Here is a 17,546-nt window from a genome sequence, read left to right on the forward strand (position 1 = left end):
TGTCACACACTGGTTTTCAGTAACATGTTTTGAACACTCCTGGAAATGGATGTATAGTTTTTCTGACCAAGTTTTCCAGTTCTCCAACAGGGCATGGCCTCTACTCTCATAGCTCAATCCATTCTAATAAAATCTCTAAGTTTCCACTAAGGTTTCTTCCTCAGTCAAGTCTCCCTTGCCTTCCAGTTCCAAGGGTGGTCATTGGCTGTTCATAACGATGCATTCCTTTATTCAGAAAACTTTGAGCACAGGATGAGTAAGATGGACAAAGGCTCCGCCCTCCAGAGCTGGCATTCAGTCATCAGTAGATCACGTTTATGAGCTGTCAGGTACGGAGGGGCAACAGCAAAGTGAGCCATGTGGACCAGGGAGGTGCCCGTGCTTTTAAACTGAGACGGGAAAATGACCCATTGGTACCGATCAGAGTTCAGACCTGATTCAGGGTAAATGCAGTTTCTGTTTGCTTGACTCTTGGACCATCTCTTAAAACCTTAAGTTAGGTGGACAAAAGTGACAGCAATACAAGGTTCCCCCTTTCGTCTATTGGTGGAGTAGTAACAGTTCCTGCTACGTACCACTAGGTGGTGCTACACTGACGGTATACTTCTATTTCAAAACTAACCCTTTTTGGATAATTTTATTTTAAAATGTACACTTTTTAAAAGAAAGACTTTATCTATCTATCTATCTATCTATCTATCTATCTATCTATCTATCTATGTTTTTTTGAGACAGGGTTTCTCTGTGGCTTTGGAGCCTGTCCTGGAACTAGCTCTTGTAGACCAGGCTGGTCTCGAACTCACAGAGATCCGCCTACTTCTGCCTCCCAAGTGCTGGGATTAAAGACGTGTGCCACCACCGCCCGGCTGAAAGATTTATTTATTTTATGTGCATTGGTATTTTGCCTGCATGTATGTCTGTGTGAGGGTGTCGGATTCTCTAGAACTGGAGTTACAGACAATTGTGAGCAGTCATGTGGGTTCTGGGAATCGAACCCAGATTCTCTGAAAGAGCAGCCAGTGCTCTTAACCACTGAGCCATCTCTTCAGCCTTGGGTAATCATTTCTTTAGCCAATGCAGTAAAGTATTTAATCAGTGACATTAATATTTAAATCAATATTTTGAAGCATATAATCAATTACATAAAATATCTTGTTGGTTAAAAAGTACAATGTTTATGTGAAGAAAAAAATGATCCATGGTTGGCATAAAATATTTTAGGGGGCATGAGTTGACATCACTCTGCGGGAAAACTGCTAAGGTGGATGAGTGTAGAATGAGTTTGCCTTTTGGACTGGAGACAAACTTATCTTTGACTGATCACGTGACTCTCCTGGGAGAGGGCGCTGACAAGTATCTAGTGGTTTTGTGGAAAATAACTTGTCTGAAAGGAAAAGGAAGAGAGTGATATAGACAGGAAAAGCTGGCAGGCGATGTCACACCATCACAGGCTGGCAGGCCGTGGCTCCAGAGGAAAGTTTGCCTGTCAGGGCAATGTGACAGGTGGAGGTGGCTAGACACTGGTCGTTGGAGGTCACCTAAGAGTAGCATTTGACTAGAAATTTCAGGTAAACCCAATCAAGCTAACAACTGGGTTTGATATTTTGCCACACTCTGCAGAGAATCCTTCAAGGGAGAGGGGAGTGGCACTGCCAGGCTTATGACTTGTCCTAGTTCTCTGCTGATGGCTGAGAGTCTGGCAAAAGCACGCGAAGGAAAACAATCTCTTCCGGTTCACAGTTCAAGGGTGCCCTATGGTGGCAGAAGCTTGAGACAGTGGATCACATCCCAGGGACAAAACAGAATGGTGTGTCTCTGTCATGGCCATTCAGCCCCATCAGGCCACACAGGGGGCTAGACACCGCTCCCACACACATGGTAATTTCAGCTGGACACACCCTAAATACATCTATATTTGAGATTGCATCAAATTAACAATTGAGGTGAACTATTTCAGATTAATAAAGAGGGGATCCTATGTGTAGGATTATAAATGAGAGTCAGGTGTGGCATGTGCTGACCATCTCAGGACTCTGGACACAGAGGCAGAGTATTGATGCAAGAGCCTGTCTCAAAACAACAGAAACTGTGAAAACGAGAGGGAGTGAGAGGGAGGGAGGGAGGGAGGGAGAAAGAGAGAGAGAGAGAGAGAGAAAACCTGAGAATTAGAAGATTGTGTGTGATCACCGTTGATGCTTATGTGTAAAATGGGAAGTAACGCAGGTGTTTAACTGTTCGCGCCTGAAGGGCAAAGTCGAAAGGATTTTGTTTGAATTGGATGGAGCTCCTCTAGGCAGCATGGTGGTTGCTTCTGCTACATGCTGCAGTCTTTCTAGTGTCATCAGCCTGGACATAGAAAGAAGACTTACACCTTTATTGAGTCAGAAAAGCAAGTAGCCAGGTAATGGGCGATACAAGGTGAAGAGGAAACAGGAACCTCCTCCCGGGGCAGAACTTCAGCCTAGAGCTTGCCCAGGCTGAGATGCCTTGCTTCTGGAGCAAAGTCTGCTCTTCAGCGCTCCATAGGATCTTCCCTGAAGTTCAGAGTGTTAAAACACTTGCCAAAAGCGACTTACTTGGCTTTTATACTTGGGCCCTTCATTTCAGTACTGTGAGTTATTAGTCAGTGGGCCTGTATTTCAGCTCTTCCAATAACCAGCATGCCACCTCCAGCAAAATGCTTAGATTCCCCAAGCCCCATTTTCTTAGGAAACTGAAGAGCATCATAGGGTGCTCTAAGAATTAAGGAAAGTGGTACACGCTTCCTGGTTGCCGTAGACGCTCTTTAAATACTGGTTCCGCGCTTCCTTGGAGTCAAGCTCCTCCTCGTTGCTACCCTTTTATTTAATATATTTGTGCTTTCTCCTCTGGAGGTGGGCGCGGTGGAAATATGCACTCTCAGGCATGCGCGATAAATATGATGGACGGCAGAATGTCTGCTCTCATTCTTATACCACTTAACAACGTTTTAGAGATTTATGCAGGGTGGGAAGAGTCTCTAAGCAGCGTGAGGCCACTTGACTTAAAGCCAAGGGGCTGCCTGGTCTAACGGATGATAGCCCCTCTTCACAGAGTCTGTCTTTGGAGCCCCTGTCAAGAATGAACCTTCATACATGCCAGTGAGTGCTGGTCTTGGCCACCGGTCCTCCTCAGGACTTTGTCTGCTCCGAGCAGAGGGTGAGCGCCAGTCTAAACAACACTCAGGGTATGACCCCGTAAGTGCGCTGGAGAAGCTGTAATCCACTGGTTTATTTTAACTGGGATGATTATTGTTTCTAAACATCACTGTAACAATAGCTCGTACTTACATGGTTTATACAAAGCAACCATCCTGATTCCCCTAGCTAGGGAAAGTGTGCGCGCCTTGTGACTGTTTTGATCAGAAGATGGGAGAAGTGTCGCGTTGTCTGTCCTGGGTAGTTTAGCAGACCGGGCAGCTTCTGCTTCCTGCCTCTTAGAAGGCCACTTCTCCGGCTGTGCCCTCTGAAAACGCAGCTTTGAGATCATAAGAATCCCAAACCGCAGGAGAAGCCAGATGAAGCTGCTCCTGTCGACACCTGCCAAACTGGGAATTGACCGGCCATCAGCTGCTGGTCCTCATGCGCGCACGCAGCTGTCCTCCGACTGTGGCTGCGTGAGAATACTCAAGGGAGGATTGCCCGGTGGAGGACAACTGGCTTGCAGGACTTGGAGTTAAGGTTTAGGGGTGGCTTTTCTGCGGTGAGAGATAACAGGTGGAACCATTGCTGTGGCTTTGGAACTGAGAGGTGGCTGGAAAGTGGCAGGATCTTGAACTAGAGATGGAAAACAAATGGGAAAGATTCCCAGAAGACCGCTAGGGACATGGAAAGACCTTGTGGGAACTCAAGGCCTGAGGACGGCGAGGAAAATGACCCTGGAGGCTGGAAGTCGGGACCCTTGTTTTGCTAACTTTTTCTACCTTTGGTAATGTGGGAAACAGCTCAGAAAAAACTCGCTGGTCCAGTAGAGGAGTTCTGGCAGAAAGCACAGAGGGCAACTTCTAGATGAATGTGGAATTTGAAAAAAGAGCTGAGGTTAAGGAAGGGGTTTCTCTCTGTGCACAGAGGTGCACACCTTTAATCCCAGCACTAGGGAGTCCGAGGCAGGTGGATCTCTGCGAGTTCAAGGCCCGTCTGGTCTACATAATGAGTTCTAGGGCAGCCAGAGCGATATAGTGAAACCCTGTCTTGAAAACAAACAAAAACAACAAAAAGAAGTTGCCCAATCCCTGATTGTAGAGGCCAAGGTCCAGAACAGTCTTCAGGCAAATGAATTCACACTATTTTTCAAATTCGCTTATTTGAGAAAAATTTCCCTATTCTTTAAAAAAAGACTTCGTTGTTCAGTTTTGTTGTAACTGCTGGTGCACCACCATTTCTGTGTAAAACTCACGATGGTTCATGGGTCCTGGTTTCTTAGTCTTTTTTTTTTTACGAAGAACTTTGCTGTGTGTTGTTTCGATTCTTCTCCCCGCCCTGCTGCAGTGAGAGATCCCCCGCTGCTGCACAGTACTGCAGGAGACCACAGTCATCGCTCCTTCCTCTCCAGCTGCAAGATGCCTACTGTTGCCTGGCTTGATGCTGTCGGTAGGTTCTCTCCTCTCTGTGTGGTGACGTATTATGATTCACTGTAAGGAACGAGCATGTTAAACCAGAGGCACAAACATTAGCCATACTGAAAACACCCTTCCTGTCACTCCTTGTCCAAACTCCACATCAGCATTTGCTTTAAGGAGATAACCATTATTATTATTATTATTATTATTATTATTATTATTATTTGGTTTTTTGAGATAGGGTTTCTTTGTGTAACAGCCCTGGCTGTTCTGGAACTCTCTTTGTAGGCCAGGCTGGCCTCGAACTCACAGAGATCCACCTGCTTCTGCCTCCTGACAATAGCTGGCAATTTTAAGCTGGAATCTTTGATAGGTAGATACTTTCTTGAATCTTACAAAATGCCAGTTTCATTATCTGTGTTACAGTCAATATGTTTTCAGACTTTTTAGGGCTGTGATGCGGTACTGGTTTGTCACTTTTGAGCTGTAGATGACAGAACTGACCCTGCCAATCTTTGTACTTATTTATTTTTCATTTTTTTTAACCAGGTGTAGCATTTTCTGGTTTCTGTTTGATGATGAATTGGCTTTCTACATTCTTTGGGCTGTAAGAAATGTGCTCAAGTGTAAAATCAGTGTGTTGGCTCAGTCGGTCTTTAATCTTTAATCTTTCCTACTCTCCTGATGCATCTGTTTTTCAGATGCTGCCGCTCAGTCCCATGACCAGCAGATGGCGCTCTTGACATCCGAATAGGATTTGCGTCCTATGGGGGCTCTTGATACCTGAATAGGTTAGGAGAGGCGGTTACTGATTGCTTACTGTGCACATTAGACTTTGGCCTAGACATGATCCTTCAGCGGGTTCATATTTATGTAAGTATGTTCTCAGGCCCACGTCAGTGATTGATTCTATGTGTGGGAAGGACTTCCGTGACGCATTTCACCACACAGGAGAAATGTCTCCGTGGCGAATGAAAGAGACAGTGATAGAGATACAGGCCAGGGTTAATTGTCAGTCTGATTTAGTGGCCCTTGCATTCCAGGATCTCCTAGGAGACGAAGCTCATTCTTCTAATCTGTAGAATTTTGGAACTGGGAAATACGTCTTATAACTTTTTTTTTTTTTTTTTTGATTTTTCGAGACAGGGTTTCTCTGTGGCTTTGGAGCCTGTCCTGGAACTAGCTCTTGTAGACCAGGCTGGTCTTGAACTCATAGAGATCCGCCTGCCTCTGCCTCCCGAGTGCTGGGATTAAAGGCGTGCGCCACCATCGCCCGGCCGTCTTATAACTATTATGATCATAAATGGGACACAGGAGCCAAGGAAATCTAACACATTTTAAAATCACATGTAAACTTATAGTACTTACAGATGTTATCTTAAATGAACACCATTAACTCATTCCACAGGTACCTTATATAATGCTTCCAAATGCAGATTTAACGACCCTCTAACTTCATTTTCTCTGCTTTTCTCAATATTCCCCGTGGCTCTCCAGTCTTGATTATTATTCCTCATAGGTAGCCACAATCAATTGTAAGGTGTGGGGCTATATTTCTGTCTAGGATTTCCAATAAATGCTCCGAGAGCTGCATTGAAGCTTACAGTCCCACTTCACGGTGTTTCGTCAAATGAAAACCAAGTCAGACACTGAAGGTTCCCCCAAAGCTAGGGCAGGAATAACGCCCAGCGCTTGTTTCTAAACTTGGACACATCGTGTTTCCCACGGTGTCTGTCTCTTCACTGGGTGTCCAGAGGTTAAAAGGAACCTGTTCCGATTGTTTCAATACATTCATCGTGTCTGGCCCCAGAGACTTCACGTCTAGCTGAGCACTGCACCTGGGCAGTATTTGGAGCAGACGGCAAAGACCGAGTTACCTTTACAGACAGGCTTGCCTTTTCTTTCTTCCCCCACTGCCCCGTCCTTCTCTGGGAAAATGTCACATACCTGGTGTAACTAAAGTAACACTTTAAGAAGCAAATTTCCTCAAGAAGGCCAATTGTATCCCTCGTTCAAATTCCGTGCTGGACCTCTTCCTTGGAGCAGGTTAAGCAGTACTTCTGAAGCCTGGGTGAGTCAAGAGCAAAGCCGCCAGCCTTCCTTTGCATGGCGGAACTTAACACATTAAATGCAGAATTCTTCGCTTTTAAAGGCTTCATGCCTAGAAAGTTTTGACCCCTGTTTTAGGGTTACTATTGCTGTGATGAAACACCATGATCAAAGAAACTCGGGGAGGAAAGGGTTTATTTGGCTTAGGCTTCCACATCACAGTTCATCATCAAAGGAAGTCAGGACAGGAACTCAAACAGGGCAGGAACCTGGAGGCAGGGTCAGATGCAGAGGCCATGGAAGGATGCTGCTTACAGGCCTGATCCTCGGGTTTGCTTAGTCTGTTTTCTTTGCTCTTTCTTTTTTGTTTTTCAAGATAGGGTTTCTCTGAGTAGCCCTGGATGTCCTGGAACTCCCTCTGTAGACCAGGCTGACCTCAAACTCAGAGATCCTTTTGCCTCTGCCTCCTGAGTGCTGGGATTAAAGGCGTGCGCCAGCACCACTTTGCTCGGCCTCCTTTCTTATAGAACGCAGGACCACCAGCCCATAGATGGCACCACTCATAATGGCTATGGTTCTCAACCTTCCTAATGCTGTGGCCCTTTAATACAGTGTCTCATGTCGTGACCCCCCAACCATAAAATTATTTTTGTGGCTGCTTCATATCTGTAATTTTGCTATTATGAATCATAATGCAAATATCTGTGTTTTCTGATGGTCTTCAGTGGCCCTTGTGAAAAGGTCACTCAACTCCCCAAGGGGGTCACAATCCACAGGTCGAGAACCGCTGCATAATTAATTGGCTGGGTCCTCCCACATTAATCACTAATTAAGAAAATGCCATATGGGCTTGGCTACAGCCCAATCATACGGAGGAATTCTCTCAGAAGACTTTAACCCGTGTCAAGTTGACCTAAGACTAGCCCGTCGAGGAAATGAGGCTCAGACAGGCTTTGTGATACTATGTCTCTACTGCAGCCACAGTCTGAACCCCGAGTCTTCGCTCTAACCACAATGGTGGTGGCCTTCACTTGACCTCACTTCAATACTGATTATTATTATCTTGAGATTGGACCTTTTTATGTTGCCCTGGCTGACCTGGAACCTGCTGCTGTGCAGACCAGACTGGCCTCAGATGCAGAGAGATCCGCTTGGCTCTGCCTCCCGAGTGCTGAGATTAAAGGCTTGTGCCACCATGCCAGCTTCAGTACTGATTTGTAAAAAGTCCACCAGAATGGAAAGTTCAGTGTCTGAATTTGTTTTTTATTTGAAGTTCTACAAGCTTTCTCACAGCTCACTTCTAGCTATATGTCCATATTTGCCCACTGTGCTGCTTTCTGTCCTTTATCGTTTTGGCCTTACTCCTCTTTGCTTCTAAAAACATTACCCAATGCTTACTGTATAATACGGTGCTATATCTCCTACATCTTAAAGCTTGGACATTTAAGGTAGAATAGCTAGTGTTGACAGCTATAAAATTAACATAGTATATTCCCGTCGATCTTCTCAGTACAACTTACGTTTAACAATGGCCTTTATTTCATTAGAAAAATGTTTTCATACAGTTTTCCTCTGAAAGCATGCTTGGTTCATCCTCTGTAAGTTGAGTATAGAAGATGACATTTCCATACTTGGCTTCCATTGCATAATGAAGCACCTATGTTATCTTTAATAAGTCAAGGCACACATAAAACAAGATGCTTATGAAGGTGGTTCATGTCTTCAACCCATGGACTTAAGTTGAGAAGCTTTTTATTAGATAATGAGAGTCCTGCAGATAGTCATCGCTCTTAGAGGCTAGGCCACGCATCTACTGAGATGCTTGGGAACACCTAGCTCCCAGGCAGGTTTGGGTGTGAGCTCAGGGGATGTGTTTACGTCTGCAGCAGATGGTCCACAGGGGACCAGAGCATAGACAGGGTAGGTCTGCTTGGACTGTGAGAGAAAAATCTCTCAAGCCAAGGTTCCCACACTCCTAGAATAGGCAGCCAGAAGACCCACTTGGAAGGTGATTTCCAGAAAGGTGGAGCATCCCTCAAACCCTTAGACATTGATAGGATCTCTTAATTCCAAGTATTTGAGCTCGATTCACCAATGATCTTTCATTTGATTGGTTAAGGTTTTGCACCACTGGTTAATATCCTTCAGATAAAATCCATAGGATGAAATCCCAAGCCCTTGGGGTGGTCCCACGCCTGCCTCTCTGCCTCCTTTTTAAGGTCCTCACCTCCTAACTCTTGTTTACGTCATTCATCCAACACTGCCCCCTCCTGGTCACTGAACTCACAATTCCAGTCTGGAGGCCTTGTTCCCTCTTTTCCTGGATAGCTCATTCCCTTTCCTCTTTCAAATATTTGTTCAAAAAAGTAGTTTCTCGACGAGGCCCTCTTTTATCTGCCTTTGAGAAGCAAGACTCTTGTATTTCTCCCTATAGCACTTGCCCTGCTTTCTTCTGCTGCAAAATTGGCTTCTTCATGTCGTTCATCGAGATTAAAACTGGAGCCACGTGGAATCAAAGCTGCAGCCTAGTGTGGGGAACACAGTATGCGCTCAGTAAATATTCCCTGCACAGCCACATTAAACTCCTCAGGGGCTGGTTCATTTGTTGACGAGCCCAGGCTAGTTGGCACCATCTCTTCTTTGTGGTTTGATGACTGTCTTACTCACAGTTAGTTCCCCTCCCATCTAATGCTGGCAGTTGAACCTGGGACCCCCACATGCTAGGTAGGTGCTCTACAGTTTTTTTTTTTCCTTTGGTTTTTCGAGACAGGGTTTCTCTGTGGCTTTTGGAACCTATCCTGGAACTAGCTCTGTAGACCAGGCTGGTCTCGAACTCACAGAGATCTGCCTGCCTCTGCCTCCCAAGTGCTGGGATTAAAGGCGTGTGCCACCATCGCCCGGCCCCTCATAAATTCTTGAACTGATTCTCTGAGTACCTGCATCCTCGATTTGATCTGCACAGCTCATCCCTCGGATCACCTCTGGTGGTCTCACATGTTTTCCCTGTCTCCATTACATAGAGATGAATGCAGTCGGTAGAGAGGCCGCGGCTATGCAAGCCCCACACTAAACCAAGCCCCATAATAAACCACAGCACACACATCACTAGGTAAGGGCTTCTTTCTTCATCCACAATGCTGTGTCCTGTGAGATTTGACTTCGCGGTAAACACGTTTCCAATGAATGGACCATCACCTACGTTACTCGAGTCCACAAACATTTAGTGAATTGATGGACACAGTGATTTTTGTCACTGTTTGTGTTTTGTTCCGTTTTGTACCTTGGGTAACTTCTAAAACAGTGCCCGTCTCTGGAACTGCACCCTGTTTGCAAGTTAATAAGTTGGTCTGTTACTGTTTCATGGATATTGGCAGAAAACTTGAGACTTCTGGGTCAAAGACAAAGGACTTTGTTACAGGGGAGTGAGCTGCATGGGGTTCCTGGCAGCAACACCCTCCTAGCCCCGCAGGGTTGAGATAGATGCTCTACACGTGGGCAGCTGGTTCCCAGCTGCAGAACCCTGACTTTAGCAATGCGCCCTTTCATGGTGCCTGGGAGGCCGGGGAGACAACCCCACCTTTTGTCTGCAAGGAGATGTTATCTCATTCTTCATCTTGGTGGGCTGCGGACAGCAACCCTGAGAAATGGCCTGGGGGAAGAGCAGCCATGGCTTCACATGCCCAGCAAAGAAGTTCAGGGCTCCTCAGAGGGCACAGCTGTCATCTTTCCCTGTTATACTCAGATAATTAGCCTTGGCATTAGTTTGCTCTTTGAAACCAGGCCGCACAGGCTCAAGTTTCTGCTGTATCCTTTTCTAGTGTGGGAATTTGAACAAATCTCTTAAATTCCCATCTATCGTCTCTTTTATGATGGCGACACCGTCCCGTTGGTTGGTGGAGGATGATGAGTACAGAGGGGCTGAGGTTATCCAGTGTTTTGAGGTGCCTGTCACCCTGACTTGCTCTGTTTACTGGGTAGCTTTCTTGAACACCCATCTTGCTTCCCTTGGTGGGATGAGGGATACTCTGTGGCCCTTGTGTCACAGGTTCCCAGGGGACTAGGTTTATCTCTTCCAAAGGATTCTGCTAATTGTGAAGTACTCACCCAGGTGCAAGTGACAGGACAGGAAAAATAGAAATCTTTATCTTTGTGGAGATTATATTTGAGACAAGGAGATGTACCTCAAATCGGTATATAATAGGAGGTGGGCTAACATTATGAAGAACGATGAATCAGGCAAAGACATGGTGATTAGAGGCACACCCAGGTCATGCTTTTGACAAACACTGTGTGCTTTCGGGGTGAGTCTGAGCCCAAGGAGTGGCCATCCATGGCTTAGCTTAGCAGGAGTGACCTCACAGAGAGGCTTGGCATGAGTGATTATGTATTTCATAGGAAGTGATGGAATATTCATGTTAAGTTATGATTTGATGCCACACCTAGGTGGGGCACTTTTCAATCCTTCAAAGGATTTCTCAAGTCAAGGATGTAAGAAGAGGCCCTGAGGGACTGGAGAGATGGTTCAGCGGTTAGGAGCACTGACTGCTCTTCCAGAGGTACTGAGTTCAATTCCCAACAACCCCATGGTGGCTTTCAACCATCTGTAATGAGGTCTGGTGCCCTCTTCTGGCCTGCAGGCACACATGCGGACAGAACACTGTATACACAATAAATGAAATCTTAAAAAAAAAAAAAAAAAAAAAAGGAGCTCCTGAAAAGAAAAGGTGCTTTGCTGACTCCACACCTGTTCGTAACCCTTGTTCTCAATGTGACATTTCTCAGGGATTTTTTTTTTTCTCATGGAGAGATTCAAAGAGACCAAAGAGTTTGCAAGTGTGTACTAGATGAGCCATCTGGGCTTCCGTTGACATCCTTTCCTTCCGAGAGAAGTGAGCACAGTCAAGTCTTAGCATCCAAGTCTCCATGTTCTGAATTCTGTAGTTCAGCTGTTCTGATCCGAATTCATCCACACGGGTTCTCTAAGCCCAAGGCAGCACTGCAGGGACTGATAGGCCGCTTTTATCAAGACTATCAGAAACAGGACACATTCGGCTGTGTAAAACGAATCCACCATGTATGTGTTTAGTGGCAGTTGGCAGCAAGCAAGTCAGAGTTCATAAAAGCTACAGACTCGGCGATGGGAGGCAGGGGAGGTGACAGCAGAGATTGCTGGGTGACCAGCCTACCATGACTATGCTGAACCTTTCACAGGGCTGATGAGTTGGCTGCTTGACTGCTAAGAACCGCTTCCTCCCCTTTCCTTGGTAACCAAGGCAACTTGATCACAGAGGCTGAAGGAGCCAAAAGTCCAGACTGCATGATGCTGGTATACTCCTGACTGAACAAGCCCTCTACAGTCAGGCCAGGTCAAGGACAGGAGCAGAGCAGAGACCGTGCCATTCTTTCCATGTTCTTTGTTCTTGGCCAGGACAAATCCTTGAACCTAGCTCAGGGAGGACTCGCCTGAGAATCATAGGAGCCCCCAGTGTTGGGAGGCAGCGGATCTGAGCATTCCAGCAGACTTAGGTTTGGGATTTGATTCACAGCCCTGGAAGCTGCTCTGGAGCCTCTTTAAACAAAAAGCTTAAGGCCGCCTCCGAGATTGCTTTAGACATGAGAGAGTGTCCAGCTCAGGTTCCTGGCGCTGGCTTCTTCTGGCTGCACAGACCCCTTTGTAATTGAACTCACAAGGGAGAAGGAGGGAACAGGATAGAGCTGTGTTGCCCAGTTCTAGTCTGGAACTAAGTAAGACTGGCTTGTGTTAGACAGGGAATAAATTATAGAAACTGATGTATTCGCTTGATATGTCTTCCATTTAGGTCCTGTTGAAAGGCAGGGTGACCTAAATCAGCTTGTACACTTGGGAAGGGCAGCCACCTTTCCCGGCTGTTGGCTTCCTCAGCAGCATAGAGGGTCAAATGTGGCCTCTGAAGTCCCAGTGGCAACAATCCCAGCCAGGGACTGCCATAGGGGAGAGGTCCTCAGAATGGATCAAATGTCATGAATATGAAACATTATATAAAGTTTATATTAAAAAAAATCAAGTTTTTACCAGAGTCTTGGAACACTGCTCATGTTCAAAGCAATCTAGAGGCAGCTCCCATTTTGAGATATGCTGGTGACCAGGGCCCTGCAAGCAGGAGCAGCTGTTTAGAAGTTTTGAGGAGTCTAGGCTGCCATTCAGAAAGCTGTTTGCCATTCTTCAAAACTCGTTTCTTCTTGCCCATCTCCTGACCCTCTCTTCAGTGTTTTTATTACTGCTTGCCCATCATTGGGTTTGCAATATTATGTTGAAATAATCTGCAAGTCTCTCTACTCTTCTAAACTTTGATGTCTTCAAAAACAAAGCCTGGGCCGTGTAATACGTGTGCACCCATCACACTGCGCAGGGACCACATAGTTTCTATATGTTTGTTGAGTGCTGAATGATATGTAATTTGAATGTTTATGCTTACACCGACCCTAAGAGAGAAACTGTGAAGGAAGAGACTCACAGTGCAGCCAGTTCCTTATGAACTTGATGAACTCTAATTAGAAATAAATGATCCATTGTCAATCACCTGGGGTTGGGTACAAAACAAAGAGACGAAATCCAATCAAACTGATACCTGGTGTTGTTGGCTATCAAGAAAGGGACAGAATCCTATTTGCCTCTGTCAATTAGCAGTGAGATTGGCACACAACCGGTGGAGAGCCAGGCTTCCCTGAGTTCATCCCCAGCTTCTTCAGGAAAAGATGTTGTCAGCATATGATGCCGAAAAGCTGGACAGAGGGACGTCTAGACAGAGGGACATCTAGATAGGCTCTTCATCAACACTGCAAACCTGTGGGCCGTGGAGGTGGCCTAACCCACCTCAAAGACAGACTCCAATACCACCAGAGGTTTCTGTTCTTTTAGTATCATAGCAATTATAATAGGCTCATCTATTTACCCCATGTATTTGTTCATCTATTTAGCAGATCTGCACGGATTGTTTACTCTCTACCGGACACAGGCATGGAAAAAAGAGCGTAGCTCACAGGGACTAAAAATGACCCTAGGCTGGACAGATAGACAGATGAAGTGCTTACACCACAAGCTTGAGGACATGGAGCTCAAACTCCAGAACCCAGGTAAAAGTGCCAGGTGTGGTGCACATCTGTACCAGTGCTGGGGAGGTAGACAGAAGATTCCCAGGCCGCCTGGACAGCCAGGCTAGCTTAGTTGCTGAGTTCCAAACCAATGGGAGATTTTGTTTTAAAGGAAGCAAACGACTTTTTTTTTTTTCTTTTTCAAGACAGGGTTTCTCTTTGTATCTTCCTCTATCCTGGAACTCACTCTGTAGACCAGACCAGGCTGGCCTCAAACCCACAGAGATCTGCCTGCCTCCGCCTCCCGAGTGCTGGGATTAAAGGTGTGCACCATCACGCCTGCTGCAGATGACATCCTTCAGGATGATACCTGGGGTTTCCCTGGGTCCTCGGCGCACACGTGCACCTGCACGTCCAGACACACAGAACAATTTGCTATTTTCACGAAACTTAAGTTCTAGTGTAAGGACAAGCAATAAAAGAATGAAACTGGAAGAGGTATGATACATGCTGTAGACAAGGAGAAAAGGGAGATTTGAGCTGGGGAAAGCGAAGGTTTCTACTGGGTGGTGGGAGGTCCATGACAGCCTTGTGGAGAAGGGAACTCCCGTGTAAGGGAGTGAAGAAACAAGGGAGCTCGGTTTGGAGCTATTTGGGAGTGAAGGAGGAAGAGGAACAAAGGTGAGCTTCCTGGAATCAGTGTGGCCCAGGGAGGACAAGCCAAGGAGCAGGGAGGAGGCCAGCGTGGTTGGAGTTGTGCGACCAAGGTGATGAGTACAGGAGAGAGAATCCAGCATCCACGACAGGGGCCTGGCAGGATATAGCAATGACTGGTTTTTGCTTCAAATGTGAGGGGAGGCCTTGGAGTGTTTGAGCGGAACAACTCGATGCGTGTTCTAATGGCATTGGCGTGACTGGCCGTGGGGAGAATATCCTGCAAGAGTGGTTGAGGGAGGCTAGCTGCAATAGCAGAAGTGAAAGCCGATAGGAACTTGGGCAAGGCAAGGGCTAGGAGGCAAACCAGAAGTGATCTATATTAGAAAAGAATCAATAAAGGAGACTTAGTTAGAATAGCTAGAAAATTCGGAGGAAACCCAGGCAACTGTGATGCTCTGGAAGCCAAGTGAAGAAAGCAGGGAGGGGAGACCGAGCACCGTGTTGCCTCCCTTGCCAGGTGAAGTAATATTGGGGCTGAGAAATCAGGAGGGTTATCAATGCTTATCAGTGCTGCTGCAATTAAACTGACGTTAAGGAGGCTTGGGAGTGGAGGTAATACACGGGATGGAATAGCAATACATGGAATGGGAGGAGAAACTGGATCTATGGCTCTACAAAGTCTGTCAAGGACTCTTGCAAAAAGATGGAGAGCAATGAGTGTCGGCTTGAGGGGAGGTGAGGTTTAAAGAATTGTTTCTAGGTGGACAAACAAGCAACACACACGTATGAGGGGACAATCGGATGATACAGGTGACAATAAGAAAGCGTGGATGGCTCACCTGTCAACAGAGGGAGGAACAGGGGCAGAGTTCATGGTGTGCAATTCTTCAACAAAACAGGAAGCAAGCCTGTCTGCTCGGAAGGATGGAGGAAGAGCTGAGATTACAGATGAAAGGAGACAACATCACGGAGCCTTTTCCTGATACAAACAATAATCTCGCACTGGTGATGAAGTTTAGGAACGGAGCAAGAGGAGATGTAGGTAGAGGTGGAGGACAATTGCTGAGGATTTCTTAGTTGGCACTGAAATACCAGAATGAGGGTAGAGCGATGGCTAAGGGTTCTGCTATGAAACCTTTGAAATTTCCTGAAAACTAAAGACATTTTTAGAAATAGAGAATCCTTGTTGTGGTAAGTATAGCTATTTACATGTAAATAAATATAGATAGTTGTGTTTACCAATTCTAACTTCCAGAATTCCATTCATCAAAATCAACAAAACGCTTACCAAAATGGGGATGATGAAAGAAACTGAATTCAAAAATTTTGATCTGAAAAATCAAAATGAAGAACTCTTATCTAACGGACTGAGGGAAATGTCCGCTATTTTATAAGCACTGGAAGTCCTCCGTAATCATGCAATAACAACACTCACACGCTCTCAGCACTCCAGGAACTGCTGGGAAATTGCCTCATTAACCTTTATATTACCCTTGTGGGGTCGGCAAGAATTTGATGAGATTTCCATGCTCTATAGTAGGCAAATGGAGACAGGCAGATTTGAGGAACATTGTAGACGTAGCTCAAATATAAATAAATCTTACGTTGAACCCTGTGAGAGTCGTCAGCTTGGAGTATAAGAATGAGTTCAAGTCTATTAATCACGCCAGGATGAACCGGCCATTTTTAACCTGTAGCGTAGATTGTGAGACCAGAAGGTCATGTGAGAAGAAGTGGTGGGAGCGGAGGGAAAGGGAAAGAAAATCAAGTGAGTGCTGTCTGTTGGGTCTTTTAAAATCGTCTGCATGGGGGTGCTGGGGAAGCCAGGACTCGCTCCTGTAGTGAGGGCAAGAATCAGGAGAACAATATGCAGACCTCCAGCCGAAGCTGGAGTTCTTTGGTTGCTAAAATGAAAGGAGCTAGCGAAAATCAGGCAGGGCCGGAGAATCTCAGGTAGGGTACACAGGGGAAGTAAGGGGCCCGGATGTGCTGACTCTGGGAAAGCTTGAGCTCGCTGGAAATCGTGTGGTCTTGCATTAGAGCGAGTTTGTGTTGGGCGGAGGAGGTTTAGAGAAAAATGATAACCTTCTAAAAACCTACTCAGTTGGACACACAATTGGCCGTCCACTAAAATGAAGCAGCTAACATTTGCTGAGAACGCGCTGTTTTCCAGACGCTCTTCTTAGCTTCTTACCTGTGGCCACGCAGTCCTTACTGTCTGTGAGCTAAGCCACTCTCTTTGGTGCCGATTAATGAATGAAGGCATGGAAGAAAAGTGGCCTGCTCAAAGTCGGTCTAATAATGCAGACCAGCCATTTATACAACACCTAGAAGACACCCTACAGATGCACACTCTCTGTTGAATCCGCAAGTAGACAGCCTGGCATGGACCAATGCAGGGGCGAGACCTGGGCAGTGCTCACCGTGCTTGTTACGGTTTGGGTATGAAACCCTCTGCCCCAGGCCCAGACGTCTGAGCCTGTGTTCCCCAGCGGGCGGCACTGTTTTGGGCAGTTACGGAATTGTTATAACTGTGGCTTAACCAAGGAAGTGGGTGTGTGGGGTTGGGCCTTGATGGGGATATATTCTTCCGGTTCCGGCTGGCACTCTCTCCTTTCTGGTCTACCAAGATGTGCAGAGCGGCCAGTGCATGCTTCAGCCACCAGACACGGAGCGCCCCAGTTCCCATGACGAATAGCTGGGATCCCCTGAAGCCAGGAGCCAGAGTAAACCCTTCCTCCCTGGGGTTGTGCTGTCAGCTGTTTGGTCACAGTGGTGACAGTGACTGACGCTGTGCTCAGGAATCTGATGAAATGTTCTACCCTCCTCCCCCTTCTATTTTGGTTTTTTGAGACAGGGTTTCTCTGTGTGTATCACTGGCTGTCATGGAACTCACTCTGTAGACCAGGCTGGCCTCGAACTCACAGAGATCCGCCCTCCTCTGCCTCCCAAGTGCTGGGATTAAAGGCGTGCACTACTACGCCTGGTGCTCTGCCTTCTTCTTACATCATCTTTTCTTCCTCCTGGACTCGGCTTAGCCACATCTCCATTGCTTCTCTCACAGGCCCTGACTCCTTAGAGGTGGGTGTTCTCCAGTCACCAAAACATCCTCAAGTCTTTGGGGACCTTGGGGGAGGGGTGAAGTGGGGAGGGAAGAGGTAGGGAGAGGAGTAGAGAAAAATGTAGAGCTCAA

The sequence above is a fragment of the Microtus oregoni genome, unplaced genomic scaffold, assembly GCF_018167655.1.
Source record: "Microtus oregoni isolate MIOR12 unplaced genomic scaffold, Mior012 000000F_ref0000247, whole genome shotgun sequence".
Taxonomy (NCBI): domain Eukaryota; kingdom Metazoa; phylum Chordata; class Mammalia; order Rodentia; family Cricetidae; genus Microtus; species Microtus oregoni.